Genomic DNA, 19,062 nt, shown 5'->3' with positions numbered 1-19,062 from the left:
GTCCAGGCACTTGGCTCAGAGAGGCCAGGCAGCCGTGGCCATGTGCAGACTGACCCTCCCGTACCCCAGCCCTTTTTGCCCTCCCCTCACAGAGAGGGAGGCAGGATAGCCCCTCTCCATCCTGGGCTTCCTATGGACTGGGGAAGGTGGCGGTGGGTGATGTGGGGGTACCGATGGGGGCATGGGCGTCCTCAGACATCCTTCCCTCCTCAGCATTCCACCTTCCACCCTCCCCCCGGGCTCCCTCGTGGGCATCCACGGGCTGCCTTAGGCCACACAAGTCTTTGAACCACCGCCTACTTCGGGCCGTGAGGCTCGCGGAGAGCGCAAGGCACCTGGCTCCCGGGTGAGGGAAATGCTTCCAATCCCACTGGGGTGTTCCTGCCCCGCCCCCCGCTGCCACCGCTTCCAGCCTACATCGCCTACAGGCGAGTGGTGGACAGCACGTGGAGTGGTGTCTGGCACCTGCCAGCCAGCTCCGCATTACCTCAGAGGGCATCATCACAGAACTGCACTGAGAAACTGCTGCCATGGCCTCGCCTGCTCTCAGGGGTCCAGGGTTTCCCTCTGTTCCCGACATGCCTAGGATGTGACTTGGGCCACCAACGTTTTTGCACACACCCCCACCCCATGAGCCATCCCAGCCGCACACCCATGTCGAGCTCCCTGTCCAGGGTCGGTCATCCACAGCAGCAGGGAGGATGGTACCAGCAACCAGGGGCAGACTGCACAGGTGGGCAGCATCTCAGAGGGGGCAGCTCGGGTACACTCATTGGGGGAAGGTGCGACAGTGGCTCGGCAGTGGACCAGCAAGGACGGAGGAGACCCCCCTCCACTGATCCCCAGCTGCCTGGGAGGGGGACAGAGTGAGCGTGGAGGGGGCTCTCAGCCCTCCCCGGGCCCAGGACCCTGCCTCCGAGTTCCCATCCTGCACGCAGGGAGGTGCCCAAGGCCTCAGTCATCAGCTGTGCCACTGTCAGGGGACCCTGAGCTGCCCAAGTGCAACCCCGCTAATGATACGTCCACAGGTTCACCTACAGAAACCTTGTTACAACTTTACTTCCTCTAGATAGTCAAGTTCGACCATCTTCTCAGCACTACACCAAGGCCATGATGGACCCGGGGTAGGGCCGATCTGAGGACCTCGCTAAACCATCCAATCAGTAGTAGCGATGGCAGGTGTGTACAAAGGGCCAGGACTTAATCAACGTGAGCTTATGACCTGCACTTACTGGGAATTCCTTGTTCATGGGGAATAATTGCAATCCCTGAAACCCATCACAAATGGGGTTCAGTGGGTTACCCACACCTGTCAGCATAGGATAGCCATACACTGAGCCAGTCAGTGTAGCGCGCGTGCAGCCCCGGACATCTAAGTGCATCACAGACCTGTTTCTCAATCTCGGGTGGCTGAACGCCACTTGTCCCTCTAAGAAGTTAGACGCTGACCATTCGGGGGGGGGGGGGGTCACATAACTAGTTAGCATTCCAGAGCCTCATTCATTATCGGCATTAACCAGACAAATCGCTCCACCAATTAAGAACAGCCATGCACCACCACCCACCGAACTGAGAAAGAGCTATCAATCTGTCAATCCTTTCCTTGTCAAGGCCTGGTGAGGTTTCCCTTATTGAGTCAAATTAAGCCGCAGGCTTCACTCCTGGTGGTGCCCTTCTGTCAATTCCTATAAGGTTCAGCTTTGCAACCATACTCCTCCCGGAACCCAGAGACTTAGGTTTCCTGTAAACTACCCAGCGGGTCATGGGGATAACGCTGCCAGATCAATAGTCGGCATTGTTATGGCCTGAACTACAAAGATATCTGATCATCTTGATTAATGAAAATTTTCCTGGCAAATGCTTTCACTTTGGTCCGTCTTGCGTCAGTCCAAGAATTTCACCTCTAGCGGCACAATACGAATGCCCCCAGCCATCCCTCTTAATATGGCCCCAGTTCCAAAAACCAACAAAATAGAACCAGAGTCCTATTCCATTATTCCTAATTGGAGTATTCCGGCGACAAGCCTGCTTTGAACACTCTCATTTTTTCAAAGTAAATGCTTCAGACCCCCAGGACACTCAGTTCAGAGCCTCAGGGGAGGGCCAAGAGGCAGGGGCTGGGACAGGCGGTAGCTTGCCTCGCGGTAGACAGCCAGCTAGATCCCAAGATCCAACTGTGAGCTTTTTAATTGCAGCAACTTTAATATACGCTATTGGAGCTGGAATTACTGTGGCTGCTGGCACCAGATGTGCCTCCAATGGATCCTCTTTAAAAGATTTAAAGTGTACTCATTCTAATTACAGGGTCTCGAAAGAGTCCTATATTGTTATTTTTCGTCACTACCTCTCCGGGTCAGGAGTGGGTAATTTGTGCGCCTGCTGCCTCCCTTGGATGTGGTAGCCATTTCTCAGGCTTCCTCTCCGGAATCAAACCCTGATTCCATGTTTCCCCTGGTCACCATGGTAGGCACAGGAAATACCATTGAAAGTTGATAAGGCAGACATTCAAATGCATCATCACTGCCTTGGGGGCATGCAATCGGCCCGAAGTTATCTAGAGTCACCAAAGCAGCCAGATAAGCCCAGTTGGTTTAGGTTTGATAAACTGAAACTCCGAATGGCCTATCCATAAAAACTCTAACCTTAGTGCTGGAAACCCTACCCGTAACATCCCTAACTCTACATCAGAGAAAGTCATTACTGATCAGGTCTTCTGACAAATTTTTCGTGGAATCTACATCTTATAGCCATAAGGAACGTTTTCTCAGAATTAGGAAGATTTTGGTCCATGGAAATTACTAACAAAGCAAAATGCTTTACTGATCACTGCCAGTGACAAATTTCTCAGATAATTTTCATATTAAATCAGTCTCTCCTTAGCTTCTTTTTTAAATCGTTTTGTGAAAATTATTAAGGAAGCAAAACTTATTCATGGTCAGTGCTTGTGAGGAATTGCCAATACAGTCTTCATTATATATGGGAAAGAAATCTACTAGAGCCTCCCCTGAGATACTGCTTGGGGTGTGCTACAGACCGCCGGGATCTGATCTGGATATGGATAGAGACCTCTTTAATGTTTTTAATGAAGTAAACACTAATGGGAATTGCGTGATCATGGGAGACTTTAACTTCCCAGATATAGACTGGAGGACAAGTGCTAGTAAGAATAATAGGGCTCAGATTTTTCTGGATGTGATAGCTGATGGATTTCTTTACCAAGTAGTTGAAGAACCAACAAGAGAGGATGCCATTTTAGATTTGGTTCTGGTGAGTAGTGAGGACCTCATAGAAGAAATGGTTGTAGGGGACAACCTTGGTTCGAGTGATCATGAGCTAATTCAGTTCAAACTAGATGGAAGGATAAACAAAAATAGATCTGGGATGAGAGTTTTTGACTTCAAAAGGGCTAACTTTAAAGAATTAAGGAAATTAGTTAGGGAAGTAGATTGGACTGAAGAACTTGTGGATCTAAATGTGGAGGAGGCATGGAATTACTTTAAGTCGAAGCTGCAGAAACTATCAGAAGCCCGCATCCCAAGAAAAGGGAAAAAATTCATAGGCAGGAGTTGTAGACCAAGCTGGATGAGCAAGCATCTCAGAGAGGTGATTAAGAAAAAGCAGAAAGCCTACAAAGAGTGGAAGATGGGTGGGATTAGCAAGGAAAGCTACCTTAGTGAGGTCAGAACATGTAGGGATAAAGTGAGAAAGGCTAAAAGCCATGTAGAGTTGGACCTTGCAAAAGGAATTAAAACCAATAGTAAAAGGTTCTATAGCCATATAAATAAGAAGAAAACAAAGAAAGAAGAAGTGGGACCGCTAAACACTGAGTATGGAATGGAGGTTAAGGATAACCTAGGCATGGCCCAATATTTAAATAAATACTTTGCCTCAGTCTTTAATAAGGCTAATGAGGAGCTTAGGGATAATGGAAGGATGACAAATGGGAATGAGGATATGGAGGTAGATATTACCACATCCGAGGTAGAAGCCAAACTTGAACGGCTTAATGGGACAAAATCGGAGGGCCCAGATAATCTTCATCCAAGAATATTAAAGGAACTGGCACATGAAATTGCAAGCCCGTTAGCAAGAATTTTTAATGAATCGGTAAACTCAGGGGTTGTACCATATGACTGGAGAATTGCTAATGTAGTTCCTATCTTTAAAAAAGGGGAAAAAAGTGATCCAAGTAACTATAGGCCTCTTAGTTTGACATATGTAGTATGTAAGGTCTTGGAAAAATTTTTGAAGGAGAAAGTAGTTAAGGACATTGAGGTTAATGGTAATTGGGACAAATTACAACATGGTTTTACAAAAGGTAGATCGTGCCAAACCAACCTGATCTCCTTCTTTGAGAAGGTGACAGATTATTTAGACAAAGGAAATGCAGTAGATCTAATTTACCTCGATTTCAGTAAGGCATTTGACACGGTTCCACATGGGGAATTATTAGTTAAATTGGAAAAGATGGGTATCAATATGAGAATTGAAAGGTGGATAAGGAACTGGTTAAAGGGGAGACTACAAAGGGTCGTACTGAAGGGTGAACTGTCAGGCTGGAAGGAGGTTACTAGTGGAGTTCCTCAAGGATCAGTTTTGGGACCAATCTTATTTAACCTTTTTATTACTGACCTTGGCACAAAAAGTGGGAATGTGCTAATAAAGTTTGCGGATGACACAAAGCTGGGAGGTATTGCTAACACAGAGAAGGACCGGGATATCATACAGGAAGATCTGGATGACCTTGTAAACTGGAGTAATAGTAATAGGATGAAATTTAATAGTGAAAAGTGCAAGGTCATGCATTTAGGGATTAATAATAAGAATTTTAGTTATAAATTGGGGACACATCAGTTGGAAGCAACAGAGGAGGAGAAGGACCTTGGAGTATTGGTTGATCACAGGATGACTATGAGCCGCCAATGTGATATGGCCGTTAAAAAAGCTAATGCAGTTTTAGGATGCATCAGGCGAGGTATTTCCAGCAAAGATAAGGAGGTGTTAGTACCGTTATATAAGGCACTGGTGAGACCTCATCTGGAATACTGTGTGCAGTTCTGGTCTCCCATGTTTAAGAAGGATGAATTCAAACTGGAACAGGTTCAGAGATGGGCTACTAGGATGATCCGAGGAATGGAAAACCTGTCTTATGAATGGAGACTCAAAGAGCTTGGCTTGTTTAGCCTAACCAAAAGAAGGTTAAGGGGGGATATGCTTGCTCTTTATAAATATATCAGAGGGATTAATATTAGGGAGGGAGAGGAATTATTTAAGCTTAGTACCAATGTAGACACAAGTACAAATGGGTATAAACTGGACACTAGGAAGTTTAGACTTGAAATTAGATGAAGGTTTCTAACCATTAGAGGAGTGAAGTTCTGGAACAGCCTTCCAAGGGGAGTAGTGGGGGCAAAAGACATATCTGGCTTTAAGACTAAGCTTGATAAGTTTATGGAAGGGATGGTATGATGGGATAGCTTAATTTTGGCAATTGATCTTTGATTATCAGCAGGTAAGTATGCCCAGTGGTCTGTGATGGGATGTTAGATGGGGTGGGATCTGAGTTACTACAGAGAATTCTTTCTTAGGGGCTGGCTGGTGAGTCTTGCCCACATGCTCAGGGTTTAGCTGATCGCCATATTTGGGGTTGGGAAGGAATTTTCCTCCAGGGCAGATTGGCAGAGGCCCTGGAGGTTTTTCACCTTCCTCTGCAGTGTGGGGCATGAGTCACTTGCTGGTGGATTCTCTGCAGCTTGAGGTCTTCAAACCACAATTTGAAGACTTCAGTAACTCAGACATAGGTTAGAAGTTTGTTATAGAAGTGGATGGATAGGATTCTGTGGCCTGCTTTGTGCAGGAGGTCAGACTAGATAATCATATTGGTCCCTTCTGACCCTAGAGTCTATGAGTCTATGAGTCTTTCCTGATCATTTGGAACAGATTGGTTGGTGAAAATTACAAACAAAGCCAAACGCATCATTGCGGGTAATAAATAAATCAATTGGGTTCTCAGGATTCTCTCCTGAGCATTTAAGATACAGCGCTCCGTGAAAATAACAGAGAAAGTCTTTAATGATAAGAGGACATTAAAAATTTTTCATACAATGTACAACTTAGAGCCTTTAAAATTGTTTGCTCATGGTTTGGAAAAGATTGGTTTGGGAAAATTAGAACAAACAAGATAGTCATTACTGATCAGTTTTTGTGACAGACTCATCTAATCGGAACACTAACCCTAGGGTGGGAACCCTCCTTATAGAACATTCGGTTAACTTCAGCCAAATCCTAGCTCAGAGAGACCTACACATAGGAACTGTAACTCTAACTCCAAGTTGCCTACCCATAGGAAACCTAAACTAGCCGGGGATCTCTACTATAGGAACTCTTACCCTAAACTCGAGTGGCTTACCTAGAGGAACGCTAACACTAGGGTCGGAAATCCTACCCATGGGATCCCTAACCCTAACCCTAGCGCAGGGAGCCAAACCCATAGGAAATCTAACCCTAGGTCGGGGAGCTCTACCCATAGGAACCCTAAGCCTAGGGCGGGGAGCTCATTCCATAGGAGCACTAGCCCTAATGCCAAATTGCCTACTCAAAGGAACCCTAATCCAAACGCCACATGGCCTACCCATTCAAACCCAAACTGTAGGGTGAGGAGCCCTTATGCATAGGTACTCTAACCCTAGGGCAGGGAACCCTAAGGGCTGGGAGTCCTACCCATACAAGCACTAACACTAACTACAACTTGCTACCCGAATCAATACTCCAAGTGGCCATAAAACTCTGACCTTAGGGCTGGCATAGCCATAGGATCCCTTACCCAGCCAGGAACAAACAGAACTGTCTCATGGCCCTGAAACCACGTGTTCTGGGAAAGGCGAAGAAATCATGGAAGGCCAGGTTGGACAGGCACAGAAGGCACCAGGACCAGAGGTTCCTGAATGGAGCACCCTACCCCCACCCTGCCCCGAGGAGCAAGGACTTAAAATCCTCCTGAGAGCTGGAACAATTTAGGGAGCACAGCAGATCCTTGCATGGCCTGGGCCCAGGAGAACACTCCTGTTCACCTCCCCCCCTCCCTTTTTCTGACATTACACCCAGACTTGGCCAGTCTGGTTCATGCATGTGTGAGTATGAAAGTGGGTTAGGGCTTGGGGCATTAACTTTTCTTTCTTTCCCTGAGTGACATGGGAGTATTCGCAGCACTCTCTGCTGTTATTTTATTATTTTATCAATAAAGCGTTAAAATTTAGACCTTCGTCATCTCCTCCCTGAAAAGATCCTGAGGCATCAGCCTGATCAACTGATGCCTTCAGGCAGATTGGTAAAAAAAATCTGTCACAGTTTTGGTGAAGAATTGCCGAGGGGGGGAGCCCTGCGTGCCAACTGTTCTGCCCTTGATAGTTCATGTTTGCTCTAGTCGGCACTGTTGGTATTTCATGTTGAGGATTTATGATTACAGGTGTGCCCCACCTCAGCTGTAGCATAACTGAGACCCAGAGAGGGGTTTAGCATTCCGCTTTCCACCCTGGTCAATGGGGGAAGGGTGCTGGTAGTTCAACTCCCGGTTGGAGAAGTGCCAGGTGCTAGGAGGAGGACTTAGAGATCCTCGTGCCGGGAGAGAATCCTTAATCCATATACCCTCAGTCGTAGAAGGGCTGAGGGGAAGAGGAGAACTTAGGGTTTCTCGCTCTGCCCCGGGAGGGGTTTTGCATTTGGTGTATGGGCCCTTGGTGGTAGAAGGCCGAGCAATATGGAGGGAGGTTTAGCATCTCTCCCTCTGGCCCAGTGGGGTAACATTGGAAGCCCCAGTGCTGGCATGAGCAATGTGAAATCTCAAGTGATTAACAGATCTTAAGAGCTGTATTGATGGATTGTGACATAATGTTCAGGAAACAGAGGGGTACAGCTATGGACTTGGGAGTCCCACAGTCGTGGGCAATGGCATCAGTGATGGGTTCAAGCCTAGATGAATGGGCATTCAGGAGCGCAGACATGGTAGTCCAGCTATCTGGTCAGCTGGCATCATGGGAGGCAGGTGGACCTGATGCCCGAGCCACGGGGGAGGCAGCAAAGAAGAACCCTGCTGTCTCTTTCAAAAGGCTGGTGAAGCCCTATCCTGGCTCGAGAGGGCTCTTGCCAAGGTGGGATACAATCCCTGGGATTCCATGAAGGAGCTTCAAAGCAGTGTGCATTCTTGGCAGTAGGGTGACCAGACAGCAAATGTGAAAAATCGGGGTGGGGGTGGGGAGGTAATAGGAGTTTATATAAGAAAAAAGACCCCAAAATCTGGACTGTCTCTATAAAATCAGGACAGCTGGTCATCCTATTTGTCAGGGGGAGGGATAGCTCAGTGATTTGAGCATTGGCCTGCTAAACCCAGGATTGTGAGTTCAATCTTTGAGGGGGCCATTTAGGGAACTGGGGTAAAAATCTGTATGGGGATTCGTCCTGCCTTGAGCAGAAGGTTGGACTAGATGACCTCCTGAGGTCCCTTCCGACCCTGATAATCTATGATTCAGGATTTCTTAGATCTATATGCTGAGTATGTACAAGCAGAAGGACAAAAACCTAGGGGCAGCTATGGGATTACTTTGGACTGCAGCAGGCACGTGGTATCAAATGTTGTCGGACAAAAAGAGAAGTTGGGAAGAGGTGTGTACCCAACAGCTGGGAGGAAAATTGAGCAACTGAAAACATAGATCATTAACCAGGTGACAACGCAGTGTCCTATGCCCAGGACAAGTTGCAAGCCTTGAGACAGGACTTCCAGGCAGAAAAGGCAGACCACACCCACCTGGAAGCACTGGCTAAGCAAGTACTGGTCCTTCAGGGACTTGTCAAAGATTTGACCATTTTTGCTCAGCATACACTGCAGCAGCAGTGTGCTCACCATGAAAAGGAGATTCAACAGTTAAAACATCAGCTAGCCATGTGTTCTGTCCAGGTGGCGAGTCAGGGAGGATGATATGAGTGACTCTTGTGAGGGCTTTGATCTCTCCCTTTGTGAGGATCCTCAGTTTTGGGCGGAACCTCGTTGCACTCTTATAGCGCCCCTCATTAAGACTGAGGAGAGGTCCAGCGAGTGAAGGGGGAAAAGGTCGTAAGTACGGCACCCCCAACTACGAGGCATGCACCTCGTGGGGTGATTATGAAGAGGAAAGGGATCAGGAGGGGTGGGGGCTAGTTAAGGAGCACAACCTCCTTGCTGAACTGGTAGTGAAACAAAGCCTGTGCCCATGGAAAGGAACAGTTCAGTGAGAAAAAAACAGGATCGGGCCCAGACAAGCAGGTAGGCAGGCAACTGTTAAAGAAATTGGAAAAGAGAGAGAGAGAGAGAGAGAGAGAGTGAGAAATTAACTCTGAAGAGGCTGGAGGGAATTAAGCAGTGAAACTTGGTTTCTTTGCAGCCATTCTGAAGGGGAAATGGGCCCTTTTCCAAAGGAATGTCTATAAATAATCCAGGCAAAGAGGTTATCCAATTGAAATCATTTGACTATGAACAAGTTAGTCAAATGTGCTAAAAGAACACTCCTGGTGTATACAATCTTTGTTTTGTGGGTTTAAGATGAATTGGTGTTGTTTTAAATAATATCACTAAAATCCATTTGAATCTTCCATTCAAAATTGCAAAAACAAGAAACACTTTTGCTGGACACAGGTAACTAGTGTTGTTTAACTTTGGTATTTGGCATTTAATCCTTAAGGGGTAACTCGATGCTTTAAAAAATTTAAAATGTTTTTAAATGAAGATCAAAGTCATGGCTGCAGCAGGGCAGACAAAGCCAGGAGAATGGGAAAAGATTTTAAATCTGTTTTTGGGAAACAAAATAGCAGCTAAGAGCTGCAATAAAAGAGAGAAAGACTGTGCCCCTACACTGAGTCTTGAGGTGGCTCTGTGTAATCATATTGTCACTTTGCCAAAGGGAGCTACAATAGGTTGTGTTTTCTTTTTCAAATCATTGTGTGTTTTGGAAGCAGAAGTTAAAAGTAATCAAAACTCAGGTGAAAGTTGATTGTGTCCCTTTTAAGACAGAGTCTCTGAGCTGCTGATAGCTTTGAATCCAAACACAAGCTAGAAAGAATCTGTGTTAATGCAAATTATCTAACCGATAAAAGTAAAAGCCGTTGAAATCTGTCCAGCCTATAAAACAAACACAGCAAAATATGGGGGTAATTCCTCTATTTTGCCTGCAATCAGCAAGGATATTTGTAAAGAAATAAATATTTTAAGCAATTATCTGCCACCCCCAAAGGAGTAGAAACATGTTCCTTTTGTCTTTCAGAAAATTAGGACAAGCTGATACCAGCTGAAGAGCAACCCAGAATACCATGAATCTACTGTCACAATAGGAATTGTGTTTTGTGTTCTATGTTTTGTCTTGTATTGTTTGTCTCATTGCTAGCACTGTTGTGCAGTAATTGCTGCAGGGAAACATACTGAGAGAAATTGGTTTTGGAGCAGGGATTATACATACTGTAGACCTGGAGGTAATTAAGAATAAATTAAGATCTCTGTCCCAGCTACAGGACAGAAATAAATGGAAAAAAAACCCCATACTGCTATAGCTATAGGATGTAGTGAAATGCAGATACTTTCTTTGTCCACCTTGGAACACACAAAATGTTTTGGGTAATATTAGGAAACACTAAGGTTTTAATACACTTGCTAAAGCAAAGAAAAAGATCTCTGATTGATACTTATCAGTACGAATGGATGCAGTATGATTCTAGTATCGTAAGGCCAGACCTTTTAATTGGGGGAAATTGTTAAAACTGCACACTAATAGGCTCTGGAAGCAAGGATATGGAAAGTTAGCCCACTCCCCATATTGCACATGGGATCCTTCTGGCTACCCCGGATCTCAAGCTAGTGGGCTGGGAAGGGAGGGAAGTGATTGGACACCAGAGGTGGTACCGAGTGAACTCCTCAAAAATGGGCATGCTCGTCCTTGCCTATGGCTCCAGAGCCCTGTAGTAAAGACATTTTACAAGGATCCTGTTGCCACGGAGTCCCCAGGTAATGCTCTGGAATTGCTCCCTACAAAGCCAGTCAGGACTCTGGTGAAGTCTCTTCTCTGTGAGCAGACTGTCTCCAGGGCAAGAAGCACACATGGCTTCCACCTTCCAGGGTCTGACCTTGGAGCATTCAGCATCCTCTGCCCCTCCGTGCACTTCCCATAGCGAGTCCGCCCAGGTGGGGTCCTAGGGAAGCTGAGGATCCGGCACCCCAACTTCGCAGTCAGATGTGACTCTTAGCCAGCCAGTAAAACAGACGTTTATTAGATGACAGGAACAAAGTCTAAAACTAGGTACAAAGAACAGAATCCCTCAGTCGGGTCCATTTTGGGGGGCAGAGAGCCAGACAACCCCATCTGCACTCACTCCTCATCCCCAGCCAGCTCCAAACTGAAACTCTTCAGCCCCTCCTCTCTGGCCTTTGTCTTTTTCCCGGGCCAGGAGATCACCTGATCTCTTTGTTCTTGAACACCTTTAGCTATTCCCTTGCACGAGGGGAAGGGCCCTGGCCATTAGTTGCCAGGAGACAGTGTCGGCCATTTATGCACACTGGCCTTTATCCCACCACCTAGAGACTTAAGAAATGCACAGGGGAAATGGAGGCACCCCTACAGTGTTCAGAGGAAACAAGAACAGTCCCACTTCGTCACACCTGTATGTGGGATGAATTGGATAATGAGACTATGGTACTGTATAATGGGCTCAAAACATATGTTTCTGGTCATAGCATCCTGGGCCTCGGCTGTGGAGCAGCCACCTGCCTGGACCATCCGGGTTTCCAGTTGGCCATGGGATTATCTGAATAATCATTATTATGAGGAAGAAAGATATCTGCAAAGGTTCTCCCAAGGGGGTGTGTGTTAACTCTCTTTCAGAAATGCTGCAACATGTCTAGTAAGGTTGCATGGGCAAACTAAACTGCACTTCTGATTTCAGGTTTTTTGCTCTACTCAACATTGTGCAAGGGGATGACTACCACCAAGCAGCCATAACTCTGAATTAATGGAGCAATTTGCCATTGAATTGCCTAGGATTTTTAAAAAAAAAAAAAAAGCAGGAAAATGTATGTTGGTGGTAGGAGTTAGTCATTTAGGCATTTGTATATCATGGGGGGAGGGATAGCTCACTGGTTTGAGCATTGGCCTCCTAAACCCAGGGTTGTGAGTTCCATTCTTGAGGGGGCCATTTGGGGATTGGTCCTGCTTTGAGTAGGGGGTTGGACTAGATGACCTCCTGAGGTCAATTCCAACCCTGATATTCTGTGATTCTAAGCTCCTGATGGGGCTTGAGTCATAGTGTGGCAGGAGGCTGGAGCCTTAGAAACTGCAGAGCCACAGTACACCTGATTCCTTTGGGCAGATTGGTAACAAAAATCTGTCACACAAGTGGCCTACCCATTGGATCCCTACCCTGGGGTGAGGACCCTAACCCTAAGGCTGTAAGCCCTACCACTAGGAAGGGTAACCCTACAGAGGGGAGACCTACCTATTGGAAGCCTAACCCTAACTCAAAGTGTCCTATCCATAGGAACTGTAACTCTAACTCCAAGGGGCCTACTCATAGGAATCTTATCTGTAGGGCAGACATCGCTAGCAATAGTAACCCTCACCCTAAGTCTACATGGTGTACCCAGAGGAAGTGGGGTAGGGGGGAAGTTGCACTTTCATGTGAAGGAATTCTTATCTCCAGAAATTCCATGGAGAGAAATTCTATTTTATTGCATTTTATGATGGAGGCAGGGATGGCTGAATTAATGTGAAATTAATTGGTCATAGTCTCCAAAATTAATGTGGAATGTAGCTGTTACCAACTTCTTATAATTGCTTATATTTGCAGCAATTCCTCAGCTCTGCAGGTAGAGCTAAAGACTGAGTTCAGGCCCTTTGTTTGAATTTCCTAACATTTCTTGGCTTATACTACGGTGCTGTTGTTTAAGCATGAGGAGAAAAATTATGCTAACTTATTTACTAAAGGCATTTTCATTGTCCCTTTCCAGTGTTTAAGAAAGAAGCTGGCAGCTGTTTACTCTCCTGGAGGTAATTAGCTCTGAGCAAGGAGCTTTGTCTCAGATTAAAAGACTTTCCCATCATTGAGAAATATATGAACCTGTAGCTCTGGTACTACAGCCATTGCTTAGGGGCTTTGGATTTCCTAACCCCCAAAACTACATTTTCATTGTAGTAATTACCCTTTACAAATGATTAAAAAATAATACAGTCTCTGTTCAAAGAGGAGACTTCCTGCTGTGCAGTAGGGCTGCTAATGAGCCAGCTGAATGTTCACAGTGGAAAGTCAACTGGTCTGTTCTTTAATTACAGGTTCACAGTTTGGGGCTTACAGGGCTAGGCCAGCTCAAAAAAGGCCAACTCCACTGTTCTCATCATGCTTCCTTTCCCCATGCAGCCTTGCATATGCATTTCCTGGGCACCTGGGCTGATGTGGGGTGGGCTCAGAGCCACTGCTTTCATCCTCCCTTCTCTCTATTGCGTTGTGTCATGGTAAATTTCCTCACTCTGAACCTTAGCGTCCAAAAGATGGGGTACCAGCATGAATTCCTCTAAGCTCTATTACCAGCTTAGAACCCGTAGCGCTGCCACCAACCAGGAATTCCAGTGCCTGGTACACTCTGGTCCCCCCAAAACCTTGCCCCGGGGACCCCCAAGGCCCAGACCCTCTGGATCTTAACACAAGGAAAGTAAACCCTTTCCCTCACCGTTGCCTCTCCCAGGCTTCCCCTCCCTGGGTTACCCTGGAAGATCACTGTGATTCAAACTCCTTGAATCTTGAAACAGAGAGGAAAATCCACCTTCCCCCCTCCTTCTCTCTTCCCCTCCCAGATTCTCCCTGAGAGAGACAGTAATCCTAACACAGAGAGAAATTAGCCTCTCTCTCCCCCTTCCCTCCTTTCTCCCCACCAATTCCCTGATGAATCCAGACCCAGTCCCCTGGGGTCTCACCAGAATAAAAAAACAATCAGGTTCTTAAACAAGAAAAGCTTTTAATTAAAGAAAGAAAAAACAATAAAAATTATCTTTTTAAATTTAAGATGGAATATGTATAGGGTCTTTCAGCTATAGACACTGGGAATACCCTCCCAGCCTAAGTATTCAAGTACAAATTAAAATCCTTTCAGCAAAATATAAATTTGAACTCCTTCCAGCCAAATATACATTTGCAAATAAAGAAAACAAACATAATCCTAACTCGCTTTATTTACCTAGTACTCACTATTCTGAATTTATAAGAGCCTGTATCAGGGAGATTGGAGAGAAACCTGGTTGCACATCTGGTCCCTCTGAACCCCCAGAATGAACAACAACCAAAAAACTAACAGCACACACAAAACTTCCCTCCCTCAAGATTTGAAAGTATCCTGTCCTCTGATTGGTCCTCTGGTCAGGTGACAGCCAGTCTCACTGTTCTTGTTAACCCTTTCCAGGCAAAAGAGATATGAAGCACTTTTGTTTTATTAACCCTTACTTATCTGTTTATGACAGGTGGGTATACCTCTGGAGTACTTGGAGCAGGCAAGCCTCATGCTCCCCCAGAGGTGACACAATGGGGGGCTCATGGGGTCACAAGCACTCCCAGATTTCTCAGATTGCCTCTGGCCGGGATACCCAGCAGCGAGGAGACAGCATCTTCTCCTGGCAACAGCACTCATCATGAGTCCGTGCAGCACAGGGTGGGGGGAAGCAGCAGGGTATCAGACTGAGCTTCTCCTTCTACATGGGTCTGCTTCTCCTTTCCTCCTGCTGATGTCCCAGCGGTTCCTGCTACCTGCTTTGCAGACTGCCTGCTGAGGTGAGTCGGGGTGGAGGAGAGGTAACTTGTTGGATGGTCATGTGTCCCCCCCCCCAAGAACCTTTATATTTTGGCCCCAGTATCCACAGTTATGTGTTGCCTCTGTGCTCCCCTGAATTGTGATAGGCCATTGCATGGGTGCATAAGGGAAGGGAAGCTCCTAGCTGCACCTTTCCCACATACCCATATCAGGGCCCACTTTAGGCCAATTCCCCCAGTTCGGACCCCATGCCTAAGAGGGCCCCACGCCCAGCCAGAGGGAGCAAGCCGGCAGCCCTACTCCCTGGGCCGGAGCGCTGGGCAGAGCACTGCAAGCCTCATGGCCCCGCAAACTTGGCCGGAGCACAGCAAGCTGCAAACTGGGTTGTAATGTTTGCAAAGCTCTTTAACAGCCTCAAATGAAAGTGGCTTTAGAAGGGCAGAGTATCCCTCCTATCCATATTGTTACAGTGCACACAATGAGGGATTAGATGGCTCCCACAAGACCTTAAACATATTCCTACACATTGAATTTTAGTTCACATTTAGACTGGCTTTGAGGGTAATTATTGTTCTGGGTTTGTCATAAACAGATGTAATAGTAGGATTTTATGTTTGTATTTTATATAATTTAAAATAAAAAATAAAAAATAATAATGTAGCAGATATTAAATGTATGATTTGATCATATCCTGCCAGCCATCCTTTTTGAATAGCAAAAAGGAATGGCTCTAATGGGCCATTGGTAAAAATAAATCAACCAGAATTTGCCTCTGTGCTGATTTCAAGGCAGTGACAGACCTTTGAGGGTCACCAATTTGTTGTAGGTTTTAGCATTTTAAAATAAGTAAAAAAATACCATAATTGTTTTATTTTGCATTGCAATTTGATGTTCCTGTTCAAAATGTTCTGTGGAAATTAATTTTGTTTTGCATGTGAATAAAAAATGTGTGTGTTAAGAAATAAGTGTAAAGGCCAACACTGAACCAAATGGTCAAGGGAAGAACCGGAGACAGACACAAGCAAGGCTGTACCACGCCCCTATTGAAATGTCAAAAGAAGGCAAATTAACAACTCTAAAAATAAGATAGGCACCTATCAATAAAAACAAAATAGCTGTAATCAAAACCTGCATAAAATAATTCTCTAAATCAATTAAAAAAAACAAGCACTCATCAAACAACAATTAATTACAGCATGACAGTGCAAAACTGACTGGTCCCAATAAAAAAAATCACTATAAAAACAGAGTGCCTAGCCATAAAACTTTGGGTTCATCTTGCCAAGACTTCCCTGGAGCATCGTGTCACGACTGGCAGAACCCGACTCCTCTCTACTCATGATGAACCTAGCTGGCCACTAGTTGGATCTAGACTAGTAACTATAACATCGACTGGTGGGATAGTTTGTGTGTGGTGTGTGATTGAATGCATATGCTAATTATTGTATCTTCAATAAATGCAGCATATTGCCTTTTCCCTTGAAAAAAATCCTGTGTGCTTCTTATAAGCATAACATTTGTGGTGGAGAATTGCGAAAGGGGGAAAACATGCATTGTGATTGTTGAACATACTGCTAAATATAAAAGGTAAAAGGTATATCATACATATTAAGTGGTCAATCATTCAGGTGTACACCTGCAGTCGTAGAAATGCTGGGCCATAGAGGGGAGGGGCAGAGTCCTCGCTCCTACCCGTTTGTCGAGGGAAAAATGCATAGGTGAATATACCCTCGGTCGTAGAAGGATCAAGCCCAAAAGGTAGGGGCTTAGCATTTCCCCTTCCTGTTCTGTTAGTCAGAGTTCTTTTTATTGTGTATAGACTTCTTGTGTTTCGTAAGTCCTAGCGTGAGCCTGGGCACGAAAAAGTTATAAAGGTAAAAAAACCTCATAAAAATATATTCAGGCAGTATTGTCTATGTAAAACCCAACTCTGTAGGATATAGAAGTGTGGGCAAATAGTGGTAGCACATGTTTAAGAAATGTTTGTTAGGATATAGATATTCAGGCCTGTCTGCAAAAGCCTATTTTTTAAGAATGTAGGTGTATTCTTACCACTTAGCTAGTTATAGAGGTACAAAACAAGAATCAAAATCAGTCTGCCAGTTTATAGGCCTTCTCTCACTATGATAGTCTAAGGCCTTGTTCTTAGGCTTAGGCCTTTGGCTAAACAGCAGGGGCAGCCATAAGCTGGGAAGCGAATGGTCACGTCCTCACTAATTACACTGAAATAAGGCAGTTTTGGGCTGTTAAAAAGATGATCCAATCTATCACCTCCAGAGTAAGGGAAGAGCCTAGAAGATTTAAAGAAAACTTAGTTTGATAGCATCCTGTCTGGCAAGAACTCACTTATCAATAGCTGGAACGTGAAATCCTCATTTCTTTGTTGTTCTATCACTGTAGTCCCCATTTCCCTATTGTTTGTCTGTATAATCTCTGTCTGGTTCTGTGATTGTTTCTGTCTGCTGTATAATTAATTTTGTTGGGTGTAAACCAATAAGGTGATGGTATATAATTGGTTTAGATAATCATGTTACATATGTTAGGATTGGTTAGTTAAATTCAGTAAAATGATTGGTTAAGGTATAGCTAAGCAGAACTCAAGTTTTACTATATAGTCTGCAGTCAATCAGGAAGTAAGGGGATGAGGGTGGGAAACTGGAATCATGTTTGCCAATGGGGGAATGGGAACAGGGAATGGGAAACAAGGATCTAGGCAAAGGTTTTGTGGCATCAAAGCTGGGAAGGGAGACACTGAGGAAGGAAATTGGAATCATTGCCTGCTGGAAGTTCACCCCAATAAACATCGAATTGTTTGCACCTTTGGACTTTGAGTATTGCTGTTCTCTGTTCATGCAAGAAGGACCAGGGAAATGAGAGGGTGAAGGAATAAGCCCTCTAACAATATTTAAAGGAAGCAATCCAAAGATGATACTTTTGTTCAAGAGATGCTCCTTTTAAACAGATCTTGCTAAATTGGTAGTGGACCAAGCCTGTGTCCCATGAAAAGGGACGTTCAGCGGAGGGAAAGCAGGATTGGGCCCAGACAGCAGGCTGGCAACAAATAAAAAATTGGGAAACAGGTTGGAAGCCCTTAGGGCATAGTGGTAAAAATAAAAAAAGTACAGGCATGGGGATTTCAGATCCCGGCGACAATACTTAAATGGTAAATCTAAGTTAATAAAGGTGTCATTTTAAAACATAAGCAAGTAATTAAAAAAAGTAAGAAGTTAATGCTGCAAAGGCTGGAGGAATTAAGCAGCTGAAGTTAAAAAGGAAGTGTTACAAAAAAGAATTTATGATTTCTTTGCAGCATTCTGAAGAAAAATGGGCCCTTTTCCAAGGATCTCTGTAAATAAGCCAGGCAAAGAGACATCTGATTTAAATCATTTGACTATGAACAATTTAGTCAAATTAATTAAAGAAAACTAAAAGGTTTCTATTGGAACTTAACTGCCCCCAAATGTATACAAAGTAATCTATGTACAACTGTATAAAAATAAAAGCAGTGTAAAAATGTTTTTTTTTAAAGTGTGTTAAATATATGTGTAAATGTATGGAGTGTTTAGGACCTAAGCAACACTCTTGGTTTGTAAAACTGTTGTTTTGTAGGTTTAAAATAAATTGGTTTTGTTTTTAAAGAATTTCCACTAAATCCATTTCAATCTTTCATTCAAAGTTGCAAAACCAAGAAACACTTTTTGCCAGACACAGATAAGTAATGTGTTTGGCTTTGGTTTTTAGCATTTAACCCTTAAGATACCTTAACGCTTTATAAATGTAATATCTTTTCAAAAGACCAAAGTCATGGCTGCAGCAGGCAGTCAAAACCGAAAAAATGGGAAAAGATTCTGGATTTTTTACAAACCTGGTCTGCTGTATTAAAAAAAAACAAAACTAAAAAACAAACTCAAACACTAACAACTGGAAAAAGTTTTTGGTACTAATTCAGGAAAATGGGTTCAAAGTAGCCTTAGACAGGCTCAGTTGGTGCTACCTCAGGTTATGTACCTGGGCATACTCATTGGACAAGAAGGGAGACAGGTAATCAGAGGAAGGTAAGGGCACTGGTAGAAAATGCCAGCCCCTACCGTATTCCCACTCTTTAAGAATACTACTAGGAGAATTAATTTTCTTAAAACACACTTTTATAAATATGCTAAAATAACTCACCCATTGTGGAAAACTGCTAAAAACCAAAAAAACAAGACGGGAATGGGGACAAGCGCAGGACTCCGCTCAAACCTGCTAAAACAAAA

This window comes from Gopherus evgoodei, chromosome 7, assembly GCF_007399415.2.
Source record: "Gopherus evgoodei ecotype Sinaloan lineage chromosome 7, rGopEvg1_v1.p, whole genome shotgun sequence".
Taxonomy (NCBI): Eukaryota; Metazoa; Chordata; order Testudines; family Testudinidae; genus Gopherus; species Gopherus evgoodei.
Note: the sequence above shows the minus strand (reverse complement) of the source record.